General features: G+C 44.8%; 1 long non-coding RNA gene across 3 annotated transcripts in view; it reads left to right on the top strand.

Moving 5' to 3' along the window:
* The window catches only part of LOC120757584 (uncharacterized), a 79,610-nt gene extending 63,266 nt beyond the window's left edge, over positions 1 to 16,344 (top strand). For all 3 annotated transcript variants that reach the window (XR_005702589.1, XR_005702590.1, XR_005702587.1), the window contains one exon: positions 15,650 to 16,344. This is a non-coding gene — a long non-coding RNA (uncharacterized LOC120757584). The remainder of the gene's footprint in view (positions 1 to 15,649) is intronic.
* Positions 16,345 to 16,560: the final 216 nt, after the last annotated feature.

The raw sequence follows: 16,560 nt of genomic DNA, 5'->3' as shown, positions 1-16,560 counted from the left end.
CTGTGTTTACAATCCAAACATAGAATTACAGAATATCCTGAGTTGGAAGGGACCCACCAGGACCGTCCAGTCCAACTCCTGGTGCACAGGAGACCCCCACAAACCCACCCTGTGCCTGAGAGTGTGCTCCAAATACATTTCAAGTCATTCCCACGTTATGCAAACCTCCTCTGTGTTTGTGCACAAAGCAGTGCCTTTAATCAAGTTTTGCTCTAATGGTGGAGGATGTTATTAATAATACAGAAAAGCTATTTCAAGTAATTAAAATGGAGGAAAAGTGTTATTTTACAATTATGCTGACAGCTTGTCTTTGATCTTGGAACCTTTGTCAAGGTGTGTTAGTAATGCAAATGAATGCCCTCTCATTTATACCTTGGAGTAAAGCTATCATTATGTTTACTAAGCCAGAACTGCCCTGTGAAACTGAAATACTGTGTTAATTGTACTCCAGAATGGGATTGGTTGGCTTTTCTAACCTTTCTTCCCACTTCTTGTCACTTCTGCATTATGAAGCTCAAGTGGAAAAGGAAGCATGAAAAAATGACAACAGTTTTTGCAAACATTTAGATAATTTAAAAGGTTAATAAAGTACCAGTGCCCAGAGAGCTGTGTTTGTCAGTTTGCAGTGGAGTATTGCAGGAATGGAATGTTTGTAGGTGACTCGAGGAGAGCACAGCACTCTTCCTGCCTTCCTTGCCCTGGAGCTTTGCTCAGAGCAGTACAATGTTTGTGACAACAGGATTTGGCCCTCAATATTGATGCTCAGTATTCAGCTGTAGCTTAATACACTCTGAAATGAAAATTCCTGTTCCTTTGTTGTGCTGAAGTGTTTTCAGACCTGGACATCACACCAAGGGTTGTATATACACCCCTGTAGCTTCTGTTTGCCTTCCCTGCTCCTGTCTCCTGAGCTGCCTCCACTTACTAACACAGGTGGTGGAGGCTTGGGACCTCTAGGAACTTGGAGAGAATGCCAAAACTTCTTCAGAAACCAGGTGGAAATTCCAGCAGGACCTGTGCTAGGGCTGCAGTTTCTCCACTAGAACACCTGACCTTTGTGACGTGAAGCTCCCTGATGTATTCAGCCTTGGCTGTAGATTGCATTAATCCTAAATGACCCTGCACTGGGAAGATGCTGACGTTGTTCAGGAATGGGTGCAAGTTTCTGAAAGTTATGTTGGTGGTTTAGGGGTGGCATGTGTAATAAATCATATATCACAGCATGTATATGCTACCAAGAGCTGCATGTGTTAACTGCAAATATTTAGTTGTGATGCAGGGCTATTTCTGTAGCCTCCTTTTTATTTTTTTTTAAAGTAAATTTATGATAACATAGTTGATAAGAAAACCAAGAATGCCCTGTCAGCTTTCCTTTTCCTCTTCTCAGTTTCTTACAGTTGGTGGAAGGGCTTGGAGGCAGCTCTGGACTGTGTTTTAAGAGCCATCATTCACGTCATGTCAGGGTTTCCAGGATGTTACAAAATCTAAATTAAGCACTGTGGCAACACCACCTGGAAATTACTTTGTCTACAAGTGAAAAGAAACAAAGCCTGTCCCACATGTGCTCTTCTCTGGGGGTAATTAACTTTTGGGTGAGTGGCTGGGTTTGAGAGTGTTGCAAGCATTCTCTCACCTCTGGTGTGTGTTTGTGAGTGACCAGATGGGTGCAGGTGGGGCTCCCAGCCCTCTGCCCCTGCTGCACCTGGACAAGATCCTCTCAGGGGGGTGACAGAGCTCCTGCTGTGGGGCAGCTGGGAGGGCTCTGCCTGGCCACACCTTGTACCGCTTGTACCCCACATGTCACTGCCCTGCTGGTGTGAACCTCCCAGGCAAGCTCCGCTCCCCGCTGAGACATCACGAACAAAGCCTTCCTTCCCTCCTCAGCCTCCAGATAGCAGCAGAATACCTGCTCTCAGTCAGGTTAGTTCTTGATTCCCACCCCCAATATTTATCATCTTATTAATTCCCCTTCACCATATTAAAAATGTTAATTCTGTGTTTGCTAAGTCTCCGTTTCCCAGCGAGAATAGGACCAAGCTGTTTAATCTCTCCTCACAACCCGCTGCAATTTTTTTCAGAATTGTTATCATTTTGATTACTCTGTAATGCACCTCCCAAAACAATTATAAACTCTGTAAACTGAAGCTGTGACAAGCTATTTGTCAGGGATTTGGGCCCTGCAGAGGAAGCTTTTGGATACTGGCCCTGGAATCTGTGCTTCCTAGCCAGCCTGTCCATCGAGTGCTTGTTTTGGGGGACGTGGGGTGAGGATCTTGGAGGGAAAACCAGCTTGGGCAGGCTCAGAGCAGACAGTGAAGAATCTCCTCTGAAGGAGAACAGTTCTGATTGTGTAAAACAAGAGTCCAGCAAAGGGTCCTGGGCAAAACCTTTGAAAATTAAAGTTAGACAGGAAAAGAGGGAAATGAAGATGTTCCTGTGGGATGTAGCCTTTTGGATGGTGGGCGCTGTGGAGGGCTCCAATGATCCCACAGGGGTGCACACGGACCTGCCTTCTCTCATGCTCTGTGGGAGCTGGGCTGCTCACAAAACCTTGAGTTGCTTTTGTGGGAATGTTTGTTTGCATCACCAGTGGCCACATTTTATGAGATGAAATGGGAATTTTGAGAAAATAGCTCTTTCAAGTGCTGCTAGAGACTTTTCCCTTTAATTTGGGAGCTTGCAACATCTGAAAGAATTTCCTCATTCTCTCATATTCTTGTGTGTTGCCTAAGGTTTTCCCCACGTTAAAAAAAAATCAAATTTTTCAATTGTTTGTCTGTTTAAAGTAAAATTTGCAGGCTGCTGCTACCACAGTTAGGATGCTGAAAGGGTGGCTTGTTTTCCTGTGTAGACTCTGAGAGTGTGGTGGAAAATCACCTTTTTCCTGGGAGGAGGAAGCTGTTGAGAGAAGGATCAGGTCCTCTCCCCTCCCTGGCACTGCCACACCTCACTTCCACAGGTCTGGGGAGCTGTGTCCTGGGGACACAGGACATGCAGCAGTTCCTTAGGTTGGGGCTCCCAGTGTGAACTGCTCCAGTAAAGTAAAAGTGTGAAAAAAGTAAGTTGTGCCTACTGAAAAAAAGGAGTAACAAGAGGATAAAAATAGGAGCTGTTTGTGCCTAGCAGCAGAGTTAAGAGGGTGCCTGGCTCAGGGTGGGCTGGGGATGAATAGGTGTGTGGGTGACTCCAAAATCCACATCGCACACCTCATGTGCCATGAGTTAAAGCAGATATATTGCTACCTGCAGGGACTTACTTCAAGTGCCTTGTATTTGGCACAGTGTGACTTTAGATTACATGAGGAAATGCTAAGCGTGGAGCTCTTATTGCTCTGCTCAGGCTTGGCAATTATGAAGAATAAAAAATTTACCAGAGCCTAAGCTCTTTGATAGTTATAAACATGGGGAGAATTAAGGGACAAGAAAATTATAGCAACTCAGCTAAACCACTATAATTAAGGCTGAATTGCTTTTTATATTACTGCATTCATAAGTAGAATGTTGAAATAAATAAAAAGTAAAAGCTCAAATATGGTTTCAGACTTAAATTTAGGTAGGACAAAGCCATTTTTTCTATCCATATGTGTGTAACTTCCAGCTTCTGTCATCCTCCTGCTGTTCTTACTGATGATGTCTTGCCCTCCAGATCCAAGTATCTCCTGAGCTTCCTCCACTGGGAAGAGTGGGCTTGTCCTTGCCTGCAGGCACAGCCCTGTCACGCTCCTAAATCACTTGTGTAGGTTTCAAATCCCCTGTGTAATGGAATCAGAGACACCGTCACATCCTTCCCATTCAGACTGAGGCCCAGCAGCATGTAGGTTTTTAAAGCTGAGGGTTGTTTTTTTTTTTTTCTTTAGGGTGTGTGGTTTGTTTGGTTTCAGTTTTATGTAACATCACAGAACCATAGAATATCCTGAGTGGAAAGGACCCTCAGGGATCACTGATCCGGCTCCTGTCCCTGCCCAGACACCCCAACAATCCCCCCCGTGCATCCCTGGTGTCCAAAGGCTCCTGGAGCTCTGGCAGCCTCAGGGCTGTGCCCATTCCCTGGGGAGCCTGGGCAGTGCCAGCACCCTCTGGGGGGAGCAGAACCTTTCCCTGCTGTGCAGCCTGAGCCTGCCCTGGCCCAGCTCCAGCCGTGCCCTGGGTGCTGTCCCTGGCCCAGAACAGAGCTCAGAGCTGCCCCTGGAGCCCTGGGGAGCTCTGCCCTCAGCTCCTCTGCTGCAGCTGAACCAGCCCAGTGCCCTCAGCCACTCCTCCAGGCCCTTCACCATCTTCATGGAACTCTAATGGCTCAGTATCTCGTATTGCAGTGAGCAAACCTGCAATGGGTGTTGGAGGTGTTGTTCCACACTCGGCACAGACGCACCTGTAGCCAGCAGACCTGTGTGACCGCTTGTGCAGGTTAATCAGCCCCCTGCTAATTACGTTCCAAGCCAGGGGCAGTTTCCACTGAAGCTGGAAGTAATGTAGAACCTTCAGAAATACAGATTTTCCCCAAGCTTGGTGAGAATCCTCAGCTCAAGGGGGAAGACCTACGTTAAAGCTCCTTCAGGGGGAGAATCCAGAACTCAACCCGTGCTTGCTTTGGGAGGCAGCGAGTGGATGAGTTATCAGCCAGGCAAACGAGAGACTTGGGAAGCAGCTGAAAGCATATTGATAAGAGGTTAGGTCAAACAGGACAAGGGGTTTGCTGTTGGTAAGCTTGTTTGGGTCAGCAGGTCTGAAATGGGAATAAATTCCCATGTGTGCATTTCAAAGGCAGCTTAGAGAGAGTGGAGAGCAGCTTTCTTCCTGATGAAAACTAGTCTAAAACCTCTGAAAGTGATAAAATATACAAGAAAACCAAGTGGCCTTCGTGGAGAGAATTCTCAGGTGCTGTCATGCTTGTGTAGGCAGCAGCAATCTAATCACAGCTCTATTCTGCATTTTCTGCCACAGTAAACTCCATCAGTGGCACTGCTTGTGTGCCCCCCTGCCTCCCCTTTCCATTTCACAAACAAGTTATTTTGGAAACCATAAAGCTGACTTTAAAGGTCTTGCTCACATTAACTTGGGACTCCCCTTAAATTGTACCTTGAGTTATGAAATAACAAAACCTGGAAGCGGCTCTGAGTGATATTCAGGGTAAATTGGTTCCATGTCAGAGGGAGTGAGGCCACCTTTGAGTGCTTCTGTAAGTCCCAACAAACTGAACATTGATCTCAGCATGTTCAAGAGAGGAGGAAACCCTGATTTCTCCTTAAATGGAAGCAGCAGTGAACCTTTTTTCTCTGCTTCTAAATTCCTTTTCATGTAAGCTTTGCTGTCTCTTTGTAACCATCTGCTGCAGTGCTCTGCACTCTGAGCTTGTCTCACATTTCAGATATTTTTGTGTTTGTTTCTGTGGTGGTGGAGGAGAGCTGGGGGATGTGAGCTCCGAAAGTTCACAAAGCAAAAGAGCAACTGAGGCAAAGACATCCCAGTTTAAAGGAACTTAAAATTTATTCCTAAGAAACGTATCTGGTTAAAAAATCCTCAGCATTTCAAATGTAGCTATCGGTAGTATCTCCATCATCTCCAAGATCTTCACTTAACCCTAAATGTACCTTCATGGTGTCCATGCCTTGTTGGCAGCTGGGAAGTGGATGCATGTCTCTAAAGTTAGTATTTTTAAGAATGATGAGCTGTTTTTATTTATCTCATAGGATTGTTCTCTGAAATAAGTTTCGGTAATGCTGACAAGACTTTCCCACAGGAAGGTAAACTTTAGCTGAAAGCTTGTTAAGTGGAAGATAATCTATATTTTCAAGGGGCAGGAACATGTATAACCTAATTTCTCTGTAATGTTTAGGCCAGAAGTTGGGTTGGAGGGTGTCTTTCCTTTGGATTTAGGGACAGCAGAAATAGGCTCAAACAGATTTGAGGTAGGAGTATTTAGTTTGGTAGGAGTAATAAATTAAGGTGTCTTTTAGAACCCTGAACAGGATATTTCAATTCACTCATTATATGTGGCAAGTTTTTGGCATCAAACCTTTTTTATAATTTTTATTTTAAGCATAGATAGTTAACATTTCTGTGTCATGTTTTCAGACTGGTCAGTCTGTTCCAGAGGTGCACAACCGAAGTCATTGGGCTTTTATCCAGCAGGGCTTTTGGACTTGTCCAGTGCCCTCTGAAGTGTGATGAGGTAAAGACAGAACCATTTTTAGGTGCCTTTGAGCTGTTAAAATGTTTCCTAATTCTGCCTCTGTATAATTACACATCTGCCAGGATTTGGGGATTCATGTAGCTAAAAGCAAAACGTATGTTTGAAAATCATAATGATCATTTGGGAACCCCCAGCCAGTGCCAGACTTGGGGCTGCTGCTGCCCCCCAAGCCCTGAGTGGAGCTTGGGGAGTGGGAAGGGGTGCTGAGGCAGTTTTGGGGCAGGTGTCACCAAGTTCTGTGTCTTTGGAGGAGCAATAGGAGCAGGAAGTGCCAAGGGGGTGCACCCCCAGGTCATGCTGCTGGAGCACCTTGGGCTGAGACGGTCTGAGCTCAGCCTGGGCGAGGGGCTGGGTTTGTTTTGTTAAGAAATATAAATATGACAGTTGATAAATGACCAGGAGAAAGAAGGAATGTTTACAGGAAGTGTAAAGTGAGGATTGGAAGTGAGAGCAAATTTAAAGCAAAACTCTACAAGCCCCAGATTATTACTAGAAGGTTCTACAAATATGACCTCTCTGTTGAGAAATTTCAGGAATCAGGAATCTTGTTTAACTTCTGGGATTTTGCTCTAAGAGAAACAAAGGCAGCACCTGAATGCCAGGGGTGCAAATTTTAAAAGGGTGGGCATATCCCATAGTCTTCACTGCTCCAGGTTTGAGACCTCCCAGATGATGAAAAGCTACTTGGGATGAGTTCCTTTATGATGCTGAGAATTCAGCCCAACTCCTTGAGCAGCGCCAGGGATGACACTTTGAGAACTTTCAATGCAAATCGATTTAGGTTCTAATTTACATCATGAATTCTTTTGTAGTTTTTCTTTTTTTTTCTGTCATTTTTAAAAATAGATCTGTTTCTTCCATAGCTGGAATGAGTCCCACAGGGTGTTTCTAAGAGCAGCCCTCCAGGGCTGGCTGGCTGAGATGCCTGCAGTGCCCTGGCCTGGACCAGTGCACTATCCCAAGGTCAGCAATGGCTGTAATTCTGTGGAAAGCCCTCATTTTCCATGGGATTGAAGAGAAGTGCCATGTTAGGGAAGACTCCAAGGACTGCTCTCAAAAAGTGATAATTGCTGCATCCTGGGTTGGCTCAAGGTTTGCAGTTTGGTGGCCCCAGGTTCCAGTCTCTGTGTCAGTAAAAGCTAAAGGGACTGAAAAGCTGGGAGACGCATGGGGAAGTGCTGAGTTCGTGTTCTACTCTGGCAGCGCTGGTACTGTCAGCTCTGCAGGTAATGCTCAGTAAAAAGAACGGAATGTTTCTCTTGGCTTGATGCAAGAGATTTTTATGTGACAACCTCAATTCACATTGGAAACTGACAGTTTTGATGGACATTTAATTTCTTACAGGAAATATTTCAGTGTTAGATTTCATTAAGCAGAGCGTAACTCCAAGCAGACTAAGAACAGAGAAATGGAATGAGCATTTACCCAAAGGAGCACCAGTTCTGCCTTCACTTAATTTTGTGTAAAATGTAGTATAAAATTCCAAAAAGAGTTAGCTGTAGATGTGATTTGATTCCTAAGTAGGATAATTTTGAATTATGACTTGTGTTAAAAAAATAAAAAGTCCTTTTCAGATGTACAAGGGAGAAAGAGGAGAGATGTGCTTATTGTAGTCAAGAACTGTGATGCATAGGCATCAGTGATTCCATTTGTTTTATATACCTTCTTGTCATTTTAATGGTTTATTATCAGGGATCCAGTCAAAATTGGCAATAAAAAGAATATGGCTTTACTTTGATTCAAAGTCTGCAGCAGATATGCCAGCAGAAAAGATAAATAAGGCATGGAAAATACGCTGTTAATAAGGGAAATACAAGTAGTTCTAAGCGTATTTCATATGCTTTTTCTTTATTTTGGTTTCAAAGAGAGTGTTGAATGCACTAAAATTATTACATTCTAGTGAATAGTACCCTGAACATGGCTTGAAATATTCCATTGTAGAGCAAACTTGGGTTTGCTCTTGTAAATCTATTCCTATAAATAATTTTCAGAGGGGAAAAAAAAAAAAAAAAAAAAAAAAAAAAAAAAAAAAAAAAAAAAAAAAAGGTCCTTTCTCATTTTGTGTACTTTATGGGAAGGGAGGATTTTTTTTCTATAACAACCTCATTGCTATTCATTGCAATTCTCCACTTGAAGAGAGGGAATACCCCGGGGAATTTTATGGCATCAGGCCTGTGTGTTCTGTCCTTCAATGGCCAAACACAGTGTGCAAGTGAGAAAATAAAAAGTGACTTAATACAGTTCAGCCTTTCTGATGCCCAAACCCCCTTGGCTGGACAAGCAATGGGCTGAGGAAAGGTCAGCTGGCCCTGGGTCAGGCAATTAAACTGTGTCCTGGTTTTGGGTCACTCTCTCTAACTTAGGAGTCTTACAGGAGAAAGTCTTGATTAGAACACTTCCAAGTAGAGTAGTTTTGTAAACAGTGGGTTCTGTGCCTTAAGTTGTCTTTGCCGACGCCTGTATTTTTCTCATTTCAGGAAGAGAAAGCAAAATATTGAATTCAGCAAATTTAAGCAGTGTGTTTGGAATTTTAAGCAACTGTAGAAGTGATAGGGCTGAAATGACTTCTCTGGACTTGCTGGGTCTGCGGTCACTTACACTCCTGCAGGTTCCTTCTAAACGGGTTGGCTCTCTTACTTCTTCCTTTTCTTTTATATTCCCTAAGGGTATAGGAAAATATCCCTATTCCTTTTAAGACTGATCTAAAAAACCCCAGCACTTAAAACCTTGAAGCGACAGAATAGTTTGTAGCCTCCATGGCACCACCTGTTACCTTTTACCTCGGGACCCATCAATCTGCACACCACGGCAGCGAGGAGAAACCAGCTTGCTGTATTTTACTCAGCAGCCCAGCACAAACCCGATGGGAAAATCCCTTGCAAGAAAGAATCTATGTTGCTTTTACACAAAAACCTGCTCTCAGCCATCGATCTGGAACTCCAGAGGTTGCTGGGTTTGTGTGTGAGATCCACGGGGTCCTGAGCCTGGCGGGCAGGTGCTGCTGCTATTCGGCGATATTCCCAAAATCCACCAGGGAGAATCAGCTCAGCAGTGGGGAAAACAACAGCAAAACTCAGGGCAAGCCGAGGAGGGCATGGAGTTAAGTGGTTATTAGCAGGCCAGGCAGGTCTGGTGGATATTTAGTAGCGCTGCCATGGAAATCTACTGAGGGATGCCTTGCTGGTAGCCCATTGATTTCTGCTGCATCTGGGAATATTTTGGACTTGTATGACTGCCTGCCTGGAAGTCCCCAGACAAAGTGGAAAAATATGTTCAAGTGCAAGAAAACAGAAAAGCAAGTTTCTCATTCCAGGAGATAAGTTTCCAGATGGACCTCCTGATCTTTCCAGAAAAAAATGGGTAACGGCTGAAAAGAATCTGTGACAGACATTTGTGGGGGAAAAGAAGGAGAAAAAAAGGAGAAACGGGGGAGGATTTTTGTGTCTTCAAGAGGGAGGAAGAGCTGAACCAGACAGCAACAGTCCACAGTAAAGCGTGTTAGAGAGGCCGGTAGTTGCCAATGCCCTCTGGAGTGTGTTCTCATGCAGACACAGCCTTGCAGGTGGCAGGTTTGTTACACAGCACCAGCAGAGCTTTTGCAGGTAAATTGTCCTTCCTGTACTGGACCCAGGTCCCCAAATCCCGATCCTCATTTGCAGTCACCCCTTGGCCTGAGTTGGCTACAGCTTTCTCTGTGGTGATTCTTCAGGGCTGCCCTCTGGCTGAAGTTCTTCACCTGCTTCTTTTTCTCTGTTTGGAGTCCTGGTCTGGAGAGACCTGAGATCCACCATATAGGATTTGGGACTTTTGGACACCAAACTGTGTCTGGTTGGATCAAATCTAGGTCTCTCAAGGCCTGGGCTTATTTAGACCACGTGGGAAGATGAATTAGCAGTGACATATCCAGGGCATTTTGGACTGATGGGTGTGCTCAATTAATTTGACACCTTCTGGCCATGGTAGCAGCCCATGGACCTGAGAGCTGAAGTGCCCAGCCATAACTCATACCACAGTTCAATGCTTAAGTACCTGTTCAAACACCCCGAACAGCTCATGGGCAATCATTCATACTTCCCATCCCCAGGACCCTGAGATTTACCACTCCTCTGTTAGGGAATGCATTTGAAGGTGACTGAGGGTCCCAGGCTCCCACAGACTCTCTAATTTAAGAGTGCTGCCTTAAGTGAGCATCTCTGATCAGGAGCCATCAATATATCCTGACCTTGCCTTGTCCCTGCTCTGGTTGTAGGTGATCTGGGCAGCTCTTCCATGGTTTTTGGAGTGGGGCCAGCAGGTTTTGTGTAGGCAGATTTTCCAGATTGTTACACTGGAGCAGAAAAGACGAAAGTCAGTTTTCAAAGCCACCTTAGGAGGTTGTTCTCTGTTCTTTGTGTTGTTCAAAACTGCCTGTGCTCACTGGATCTGTAAAATGGTGTGGAATGGAGAGTATTGGCATGAGTACAGACAAAACCACCTCCAAACTGCCTGGATGAGATTGCATTTCCAGGACAGAGGAAGTGGTGGTGGTGAATTCCAGAGGAAAGGGCTGTGCATCAGGGTGGGAAATGGTTTTGTGTTTAAATGAAGTTCATCACTTTGCTCTGCCCAGTGGAGGGGATGTGCAAAACCTATTATGAAAAGCAAAATATCAAAGGCATATCAAGCTCAGGAGAAAGTAGCTGCTCTTTCTTTGCTGTTCCTGGATGTCCTGACCCCTTCTGTATCCCCTCAGCCCCAAGGGCTGTTCCTATTCTGGGCTCTCTGTTGCTTTTGATATCTCAAGGGCAACCTATGTGTGGCAAAAGGGTATTTCCAGGAGAAGGGAGGCGAGTTCTGCCGGGTGGTGTCTGGAGCCCATGGCAGGGCCTTGACCCGGAGCCCTCTCATTGTTTTATGGCTCTGCTGCTTTTCCTTGGGGTTTTCCTGCTGAGTGCATGGTCCCACTCAGTTTTTGTTTGTGGCCATTAGCAGAGGGCTGAGCAGTGTTCATGTGTTCAGGAGGTCCAGGACAGCATTCCCTGCAGCCAGAGAGGAACAGGAGCACCCTTTGGAAAGGGAGTGCTCCTCCCACTCAGCGAGGAAGTGCAGCCTCAGCCTTGTGGAGATGGGGGTGCTGCTGGAGGGGCTGAAGCCACCTCATGCAGAAATGGGGACATTTGGTCCTGTTCCCTCTACTAGGGAATAAGCCAAAAGAAAATTCCTTGCAAAGCCTACGGATTGCTTTCATGGTCCCCAGAGGCCTGCTCATTTTGCTTGTCTATTTTCCCAGGTATTTTTGATTATCTGGCTGCAGCTGTTAAAACAACAGGCTTGTGCATACTTGCCCTCTCTTAGAGTTTGTCCATACTACAAACATTGTAATTCTGAAAACCTTAGTACATTGCAGACAGAAAAATATCCATGTTAGGGATCCCAGGGTACAACTGGGACTTAGAGCAGCAGGATAGTTTATGGTCCTTTTACCTGGGTATACAAGTTCTGCTGGGTACTGACGTGGGCAGCCAAAGGCAGGGTGCTAAAGTCAGAGCGTAAGATATTAATGACTGTGGGTTTGCACTGTAAGCACAGCCAAGGAGATGGCCAGGAAGCTGGTGTCAGGGCAAGAAGGACCTTTAGTCACTCTGTGCAGGGGACATGCAGCAATGAGTGAGGCTTTTCTGTCCCTTGGAAGGTGAACTCCACGCTCAGCCTGGTGCTCCAAGGGGAGCCTGGTGCTCCAAGGGCAGGTGACATCTGAGTACAGCTGGCCAGAGCCAGGACTGGGCTGGTTGGCCTGGGGATGCTCTGGGTGCTCAAACCAGGCCTTTTCTCATGGCTTCAGCTCCTCATTCCTCACCCCAGCAGAGCAAGTGAAACAAGGCGGGGATTTTTTTTGTGGTGGTTGTTTGAATTGATGCAATGTTTTAACTACTGCAGTTGTTCTGGAATTGGTGTTTTAAGGCAGTGTCTCATTCCTCTCACTGTTCAGCTGAGTTTTAGAGAATGTTGTCACTTTTCAAGATGACAGTGCTTTGTAAAAGTAGGAAGTGGCTGCTGCCTGTCCTGCCTGTCTCTGCCTGTCCTGCCTGTCTCTGTCTGTCCTGCCTGTCTCTGGCTATCTCTGTCTATCGTGGCTAACTCTGGCTATCTCTGGCTATCCTGGCTATCTCTGGCTATCTCTGGCTATCCTTCCTGTCCCTGCCTGTCCCTGCCTGTCCCTGCCTGTCTCTGCCTGTCCCTGCCTGTCCCTGCCTGTCTCTGCCTGTCCCTGCCTGTCCCTGCCTGGCTCTGCCTGTCTCTGCCTGTCCCTGCCTGTCCCTGCCTGTCTCTGCCTGTCCCTGCCTGTCCCTGCCTGGCTCTGCCTGTCCCTGCCTGGCTCTGCCTGGCTCTGCCTGTCCCTGCCTGGCTCTGCCTGTCCCTGCCTGTCTCTGCCTGTCCCTGCCTGTCCCTGCCTGTCCCTGCCTGTCTCTGCCTGTCCCTGCCTGTCCCTGCCTGGCTCTGCCTGTCCCTGCCTGTCCCTGCCTGTCTCTGCCTGGCTCTGCCTGTCTCTGCCTGTCCCTGCCTGTCCCTGCCTGTCTCTGCCTGTCCTGCCTGTCCTAGCTCTGAGGGCTGGAGGTGGGAATTCTCCCCAAGCCAGCACCGTTTGATTTGCAGGCGTGGGAGTGAGCTAAGGCTTCTCTCCAGTGCAGAGCTCTGAAATATGTGCAGGTCAGGTCCTCGTTAGTCACACAGAGGGAACACAACATCTTAATTAGCCAGGGGGTTGTTCATGGTTGTGTGAGCACTGTATGGAAAATAACATGTTAAAGAAACAACTGTGGTGGTGAAAATTTTTTTTTTTTTTTTTTTTTTTTTTTTTTTTTTTAAAGTTAACCCATCAATTTTATTGCTTGTTCTGAGCACAAGCTGAAATTGTTGTGATTTTTTTCCCTTTCAGCTCCCTGGTTGAGATCTGTTTGGCGATCTGGGTGTGATGACTGGGTCTGACAGCTTCATGACTGTCAAGTAGCTGCAGTTTTCCCTTGGCTCTCTGGTTGTGTGTTTGCTCACAATGATCAGGGATTTCTAGCAGCCGAAGGGGTTCTAGGCCACAAGAGGAATACAGGATGGGACAGGTACTCCACACCATTTTACCTGGTTTATCTAAGAGAGAAGACAGGAACAAAGAGGAAGCAAGGAAGGTTTTATGAGCCCTGAATGAAAATTCAGTACTCCATCTTTCCATGAATCTCTGTTCTTCTTCCTGTCTCCTCAGCTGTAGGATTGGGACATTTCTAATTTCCAGTGTTGTAAGAAGCAGCATTGTATGATAGAATCACCTAATTGCCTCATCACTCTTTGCAGAATAATGATTTCCACGTATTTTATTTAACCTTGGGACGGTGAGTGCATGGAGACGGCTGGCACCTCCTTGGCAGGAATCCTTTGGAGATGCACTGCTTTCTTCTGTGCTCCTCTTACAACCTCTGCTCGTTGCCTTTGATGCTGATGTTCTGGTTTAATAGAACTCATCCTTTTGCTGCAGCAACATCAGAGTGCTATGAATAAGAGTTTGTTCTGTTTTAGTTTCTTCTTGCTGTCAACTATGGGTGCCTTTTAGCTGGTTTATTATTTTTCCTCTGGGTTTCTATTTTTTCTTGTTCCACATCAGAAGATGTGTATCAGGGAATAAGATCTGTTAAAAGCTTTATTTCAGAATTTAAGGTAAACACTGCTCTTGCTGCTTTTTTCCATGGCTCTGGGAATTTTTGGTAGTTCAACATTGAAATACCCACTAGTGACATTAGCGTACCGACCTGAGACTCTCTCATCTTTTGAGAATATTACTCATTACTCCATCCTATTAATAACAGCAGCAGAACTGTTAGTTCATTTTTACTCAGGGTTATTTAATAGTATTTATTTTTAACTTAGTATTTTTTTCTTTTTTAACTTAATTTTTTTTCTTTTTTTATTTTTTCTTTTGTGCTGTTTCAATAGCCAAAATCTTTAAACTCTATTAGATGTAAGATGGTGACTTGCAGATTTTGGCTGCTGGGTCAGTATTTTTCCTCCTGCTGTTTTGGAGCAAAGATGCTCCTGCAGCTCCTGGAGGGATCCCTGCTCCTCATGGAGGGTTCTGGTGCCTTCAGGATGGGTTGGTGGAGTCCTTAATGCAGTGCTGGAGATCAATCCCTTAGTGCCTTGCAAGGCTGAGGTGAATTTGGTGTGAATACAAGGAATTTTCCTTTATCCATATTCACTTTCAGTTTCTGCTGTGTCATAGTTGCAACCGTCCACAAGCCAGTGTAAAGACCTCATTTGCTTTTGTGCTTTGAATCCTGAAATGTATTGATTTTTATCATTCAGATGTCAATTAAACTCTGTCTCTACACATACCAAAAGTTAAAACAATTCACATGATAGACACAGTTAATATCTACTGGAAACATTTAATAAATTCTTCTTATAATGTATTTTTACTTTATATATACTTATCTTGCTTTTAGATTTGCGTTAAAAAAAAAAAAAAAAAGTTTTTGAGTTCTGGTGGGAGAAAAAATAAAGGGTAAAGAATGGTGGACACGGTTCCTGTGACCAGTCTGCTCAGTTCTCTAAAACCATGCACCAGTGTCTCTGAAAAATAAAGGAGGAAAACAAAAACCATGAAACAAATAAAACCTTAGAGCACAAACCAGCTATTTAATAAAACCATGTTGGCACTAAACATAGCAGCCATGGTGCACTTTAAACAGAGAAAGTGAATAAAATGTTCAGGACAGAATTGTTGCGTTTCCTGGTGGTATCAGACTTTCTGTGGGAGTGGGAATTGCCAGTTTTACTCTGGGCTCTTTCCACTGGAGTTTCCTCTGAGCTGCCTCCAGAGCCTGGTGCTCCAGATTTACACCCACAATTAAGGGCAGGTGGAATTTATAGCTGTTTGATTAGGATGCTGCAAATGTTTAGCTTTGGGCTGGTTTAATGAGCTGCCTCAGGTTATGAATCAACTGTGCCATTCGTCACAGGGGCAAAACTTTGGGATGTGACTGGCAAGTGCAAAACGTTTGTTTGCAAGGTCACACGGTGACTATATAACCCAGGACTTCAAATTTAATGAAGAATGATGCTTCCCTGGCTCAAGTCTTTGCAAAGGAAGGAGCCTTTTGCTCAGTTAAATAGAAGACAGCATGATGTATCTCTAGGTAATGTCGAGTTTCTACATTTTAAACATTTGCTAAAAGATGCATTGAAATGAAAGCAGGAGCGTTTGCATTCCCAGTCACACACAGAGGGGCACGGAGGTCTGAGGTCTCACAGGCAGCTCGTGGTGATAATGTCATGTCCAGGTGTATCACAGCCAGGAATATTACAGTCAAGAGTAGCCCACAAACAGTACAGGAAATTAATCCAGAAAATACATTCTTTTAGGCTTATTGGCTCATCTGAAGTAGCATCAAAACTCAGCCCATAATATAATCTATTCAACATCTGTTTCTTTCAGTCTTACAAGGAGCATCGTGTCGCAGAGGAATGCTCTGCATAACGAGAGACCTGCCTGGTGAGAGATATTGGATGGGCAGTTCAGCTGCTGCCTGGTGCGAGACAAACGACATTTGGCATGAAAAATGGGAACAGGAAACTTCTTCTAAATGTATCTATAAATTGCCAGGCATGATTCATCAGCTGAGGGGACTGGAATTTTTGGTGGTAATGAAATCTTGTAGAGTCATACATTTGCCAAACTCTTCTGGCTGATGACTGACAGCTTTTACAAAAGAATCAAAGTGAGCCCTTGCTGTAGCTCTGAGATATTCTGCCTTCCAAAGAGATGTTCCAGGTTTCTTCATAGGGTTACTAATCTGCCATCTCCCTCCCGCCCTAAAAAAGGACTAAACATATTCCTTGTGTCAGCGGAGAGCTCTGTAAAGGCTGCATCAGACCCTGAATGGCTGAAAGCGCTGCTGGAACCCTATGCCACAGTGGGCACCAAAGCAGAGAAAGGACTGTTTGGTATTGCTGAAATGCAGCTCTTCCTGTCTGGATATCGCTGTGATCTATTCCCAGCAGATCATTAAACAGCTAATCTCAACAGAGACTGGATCCTTGCAGGAGATCTGTAATGGTCTGTAATACAAACCAGAATATTTTCACTGAGTTTTGAGAGTTTTCCATATGCAAATGATAAAACCACCAGCAGCATCTTCCTTTCCTTTCCTTTCCCTTTTTTTTTTTTTTTCTTTCTTTTTTTTTCTTTTTTTTTTCTTTTTTTTTTTTCCCCCAGACTCTTATTGAGAATTTCGGTTCTATATCACAGGGATGAATTGGGAGAAAATAGAAATCATTGTTTAAAACATTAATAAAATGGGGGCAAAAGAAAAAGAGAGAATTCCTTGATGCACTTTAGAGTCTTTA

Source organism: Hirundo rustica, chromosome 11 (assembly GCF_015227805.2).
Source record: "Hirundo rustica isolate bHirRus1 chromosome 11, bHirRus1.pri.v3, whole genome shotgun sequence".
Classification (NCBI taxonomy): domain Eukaryota; kingdom Metazoa; phylum Chordata; class Aves; order Passeriformes; family Hirundinidae; genus Hirundo; species Hirundo rustica.
The sequence above is the reverse complement of the archived record's forward strand: the minus strand, read 5'-3'. Positions and strand labels throughout refer to the sequence as shown.